Genomic DNA, 6,117 nt, shown 5'->3' on the forward strand with positions numbered 1-6,117 from the left:
TGTTGATTAGTTCTTTGGAGGGGTTATAAATATTGCCACATTGCTGTGTGAAACTATGTGGTTTCAGGTTAACTGGGAAGGTGAGAAACCTTACGGCCTAGTTCATTAATTGGTTGCTGAATTGACAGTTTTGAAAAATTTAAGGGATCGGAGAAGCTAGCTAGGGAGATAACAGAAGCTAGCTCTTCTTCGGCCCTTTTCTTCTAGATCTTTGTCGACGAGACTCACTTGGTCTCTCAAATTTTCGGTTTATTTGAGTTGCAGTTTTTTTGTCGCTTTTAATCTGTTAGACTAGAGATTATTAGAACCTCTTTAGTTTTTCTGTTTTTTGGCTAGCTAGGGGCATGTGCGTTGTCCTCCCTTCTTCTGTTTGTAATATCCAGCTCTTTTAATAAATCAGGTTGGGAGGCTCTGCTCTCTCCAATCATATTTTAGCCACACAAAAAAAAGACTTAAAAACTTAAGCCCTAAATCCCCTGATTGCATATGTGATTGAACTATATCATAGACATTTTAAGTTTTACAGAATTACAAAGAGAACTTGTACATGGCAAACGGTGCTGGATAGAAGGCCGGCTCCCTACAACTCCAATTTATTGAAGAAGTTGAAGTACAAAGGCACAACCTAAGAAAGCTAACAAAAATAAAATTGAGGACCACCTAAAAGCTTGGAGCTGTACGTTGATGTGACCGGACGTAACACATTACTTTTTTCCTATGATTATACATCTGCAGTTAGGTCAAGAATTCGATCTGGCGATCCACTTTGATATGCAGTTTCGGTGGTAGACATGGCTACACTGGGTTTGCTTACCACTACTGCCTTGAAAACCTTCCGCACAAACGGTGCAAACTTCATCAACTGCATGCCACAACCTCTGGCATCTGCTCAACCAAACAAATTACACTAAGGTCGTCCATAGTCTCACGAATACTGTTCAATTTCTGAATGGAACTGCTCAGCGCAGTCTCAATGGTACGCATCGCAGTTCGATGTCATCGTGCTGCTCCAGGGTGTTAAGCAGGAAAGTACAAAGCTGCTGCAAGTCGTTCTGTAGTACTAGACTTTGGTGAGGGATGTCTGCTCCTGGTTGGGTGGTTTCTTGACTCGACGATGACGACATTCTTCCTGTACGTCCTTGATTTCATGCCCTAAATCGAGGGAGATCGATATATAGCACGAGCACGAGGGAGAAGGGTTGCTTACTATTAAAACGGAGTGAGTCATTCTAATCCTATCAGAAAAAGGAAATCAAGTAGATAGGCTTGTAAGATGGCCGATAACTAATTTACTGAAATAATAAGGATAAATTTAGGAACAGAATGTGCAAAAATAAAATAGGGAGGACAACCTGTACCGATGAGTCGATGACGGTCTCATCAGAACCCCTGTTGCTGTATTTTTTTTTTTTTTCTTTAAAGAAAACTCAAGAAATTTTAGACTCTAGCGGTTCGTTGCGTCGAAAATTATTTCGCATAAGTTGCTGCAAGTTCAATTGCTACAGCACATCATTTTTGAACAAAGTAGGCAAGTTGAGTACTTGGGTATACCGTAAAAATTAAAACACAAATGCTTAGGATAGTAACTCGCATAACGTACGCTATTAAACCATATTGTTTACAACATTAAATCACATGGTGGTGGACGTTGTAGAGCCAATTTGGGTTTTGGGTCTTTTTTAATATTTGTGTTTATGATACTAATCTATTATGTCTGGTCGCTGCTCACTGGTCAAATTTAAGTTTACTTAAATCGTAATTTGTTATTGTCGTGTGCAATGAAGATGCATATAATCGCGCGTATTTATTATGAGTTCAACATTGACTGACTAATGGTGTGCATTAATTGGTTGTCCAAAATCAAAGCTTATTGTTTTCTCATTAATTCCTTCTAGTAAGTTTGGGGATCCCGTAAGATGTCAAATCCATAATGAAGCTTAGTTTGAATTTTATCTCCAAAGATAATAATGAAGATTGTATACGCAATCCACAAGTTGATTAATTAGATCTTACTTTGATTTCATCCAATAATACCTACATGGCTACATATTATAAAAAGGGGCAAATGATATAGGGTCTCAATGAGGCCAAAGACTTGTGGCATCAATCCTATGTGTCAAACCATGTCACCTATACACTTCACTAATTTGTCAAATCATGTCATGTCATTCTTGAATAAAAGATTATCTTATCCTTTTAAAATCTAATGACTCTAAATTATTTTAGTTTTCTTTTAGAAAAGATACATTATTATTTTTTTTTTTATTATATATATTTATAATTCTTCTACAAAAATTTATATTTATATATTTTTGTGAATATATATATATTTATCTATAATTCGTCAACATATATATATATAGTTGAATATATAACAGCTCTAAATTATTTTGACTTTCTTCTAAAAAAAATATTGTTTGGTTTTTTTTCCTTTCTTTCTTTTTCATTATATTGGATTTTTTTTTCATTATACATATTCAAAAAAAAGTATGGGTGTGCGTGTGTGTGTGTGTGTATATATATATATATATATAAAATTCATCCAAAAAATTTATATATTTTCGATGGAGAATTAATGTTGTGTGTGTGTGTGTGTGTATATTAATATTGTAATTATAATCCATGAAATCTGGTAAATTGAAGTAATATTTAAATCTTTTAATAAATAAATTTAATAAAATTAATAGAAAATTAGTTACCTTACATAATACAAGTTAATTTGAAAAGTCAAAAATTAAATTGGATTCACAAAAAGGGAAAGAAAATGTATTTAACTAGTAATTTTAACTCATAAAATATGGTGATTGAAAACCTATATATCTAAATTGATTGGGAAGTTGATATCTGAAAACAAATTGCTTAATATGGAATACAATATATTGCACATGAGGAAATTTATTTTTGAAAGTATACTTGTTTTGTTGATCCCAAATTTTTCAATAGACAATAATGATTTTTAAATGTGAATGATAGCTTCTATTTTAGTGTAAATATGTCATTAGACAAAAGTTCCAAGTGAACTCTACTTGTTCATTATTAGCTACTTAGTACTTTTTTGTTTGTATAAGACATGTTAGTACTTAGCTGACTTTCAATTTCAATCTGAATGATATATGACTTCAACTTTAGTGTGAATATGTTATTAGAGAAAGATTCCCCGTTGAACTTTACTATTAGCTACTTAGTACTTACTTGTTTGTGCAAGACACACTAGCTTATTTTAAGTTTCAATGGATGATGGCTTCTATTTTAGTGTGAATATGCCATTCGGGAAAGGTCAATCTCTAGTAAACTTTACTGGCTCATTATTAGCTACTTAGTACTTATTATTCGTGTAAGACACACTAGCTAACTTTAAATTTCAATATGAATGATGACTTCTATTTTAGTGTAATTATGTCATTAGGAAAAAGTCCCCAGTGAACTTTACAAGCTCATTATTGGCTACTTAGTGCTTATTTGTTATTGTAAGACAATGTAGATGATGACTTCTATTTTAGTGTAATTATGCCATTAGAAAAAGATCCTCAGTAAACTTGACCAGCTCATCATTTGCTACTTAATACTTACTTGTTCGTGCAAGACATGTTAGCTCTTTCAGTTTCAGTAGATGATGGCTTCTATTTAAGTGTGAATATGCCATTAGGTAAAGGTCTCCAGTGAACTCTACTAGCTCATCATTGGCTACTTAATACTTACTTGTTCGTGCAAGACATGTTAGTTCTTTCAGTTTCAGTATATGATGGCTTCTATTTAAGTGTGGATATGCCATTAGGTAAAGGTCTCCAGTGAACTCTACTGGCTCGTCATTGGATACTTAGTACTTATTTGTTACTGTAAGACATGTTAGCTGACTTTAAATTTCAGTGTGGATGATAATTTCTATTTCAGTGTAAATATGCCATCAGGGAAAAGTCCCCAATAAACTTTACTGGCTCATTATTAGCTACTTATTACTTATTTTTTCGTGTAAGACATGTTAGTTGACTTTAATGTTAATGTGGACGATGACTTCTATTTTACAACTTCCTTAATTGCACTTTTTCTTTGATTATTGCTGTGTTATACACCTATTGTTCATTGAATTTCTACATAGTATTACTAACATTATGATTGTTTTTTCATGTAAAAATAAACGAACATTTGTATTAATGAAGTTTCACTTGACCTTTAAGGAACACTTCCTAATGTTGCTTTTGGATGTGACAACATTAAATTATCGAGAAATTTTGAAATGATGGAATCTAGAATTTTATCAATTCAATTTGTTAATGATATTTTCTTACCTCTTCAATTACCAGATTTCATAGGTTGTAATTACGATTTCAATACATTTTCTTTCTATTTTTGTGGATCCAATTTAATTTTTGACTTTTCTAATTAACTTGTTAGTGTAAGGTAAACTAATCTTTCATTAATTATATTAAATTCATTTATTAAAAGAGTTGAATATTACTTCAATTTACCAAATTTGATGGGTTATAATTAAGATATTACTATATTTTCTTTCCATTTTTGTGGAATCAATTTTAAATTTGACTTTTTTTTAATCAATTTTTTTTTTTTAAATTTTGTGGGTTAGAATTATGACATTAATATATATATATATATATACACACACCCACCATATTAATTCTACATCGAATATACATATATAAATTTCTGTACGAATTATATATATACATATATAATTATATATATATATATATAAGTCAATGATAAAAGATGTCATTTTGAAGTGTCTTATTATAATTTAAATTACACAAATGTCCCCATGATAATTAAGGTTACTCCTTTACAACCTGCCACTAGAGTTAAACTTAATTACAAAAACTGCCACCGGCAGCTCTCTTTCTCCCTCCCATTAACCAAGCTTGTCTGTGTTAAACAGGTCAATGTCAACGTGAAAGGTCAAGGTTCTCAAGCATGAATAAGAAGCTGTCCAGCTGTAGCGCATGTAGTGGTGATTTACTGTCAAGCTGCTGATGTGGATTTACAGGCTGTAATAGCTAGGGTTTTCTTTTTTGTTTTTCGGCCTACTATAAATAGTACTACTGCTGTTGTAATAATTCATTGAGTTCCATTAATTGAAATTCTCTTTCAGATTTTGTCTGAAGCTCTCTCTCACTCTCTGTAAGTTCTTCTTCCTCTCTAAGCTTTTACATTCATGGCGGTAATGTTATCATGGTATCAGAGCTTTGGCTCTTGATTCTATATGTGATTTCATACGAAGTAAAAGTTGACGATCCTCTTCTCGCTTCCGCACTCAAGCTCTTGTTTACGTGATCAGGCGAAAAACCTAGATCTGTGATTTCTTCGTTGATACTACAATTCACGTTCTCATACTTCATCGTATTCTCTTACTAAGCGATGGCACCAACTGGTGAGCTCAAATCACACTTTGATTTTCTATTTCTCATCTCGCTCTTACTTGGTTGAGATCTATGATCATCTATGTGTTCCATGCTAGTCTTGTTCTTCAATCTGTGAAAGATTTGTGATAATCTAGTGTATAATCGGTTGTGATTTGTGATTGACCTAGTTTGTGAGAAGTGATGATATAATCATTCATAATTGGTTGAAGAAGTGTGATAACATAATAGATCTAGAACATAATTGTGTTTGTTTGCAAAAGAATTCTCTGATAAAAGTTCATAATCTGTTGATTTGTGATAATTTCTGAAGCTATGGCCCTATCACAAACTGAGATAAATTCTTTGCTGAGTACTATAACTGTTCGGTTGAGTGAAAATAACTTTGTGAAGTGGAGCTTTCAATTTCAAGCTGTACTTGAAGGAAATGATCTATTTGGATATTTTGATGGTACATATCCTTGTCCTCCTCGATTTGCTCTTACTGAGGAAGGTGAAATCACAAGCGAGATCACTATGGCTTATAAACTGTGGAAGAAAACTGATAAAGCATTGCTTGGTCTCTTGATGGCAACTCTTGATGATGATATTATGGAAATTATAGTAGGAAGTAAATCTTCACATGATGCATGGCTTGCTTGGCTTGAGAGGTTTTCCACTGTCTCGAGAGCTAACATCATCCAGCTCAAAACTGATCTACAAACTATCAAGAAGGGAGCTAATACTATTGATAAGTACCTTCAGC

This window comes from Rosa chinensis, chromosome 2, assembly GCF_002994745.2.
Source record: "Rosa chinensis cultivar Old Blush chromosome 2, RchiOBHm-V2, whole genome shotgun sequence".
NCBI classification, from domain to species: Eukaryota; Viridiplantae; Streptophyta; class Magnoliopsida; order Rosales; family Rosaceae; genus Rosa; species Rosa chinensis.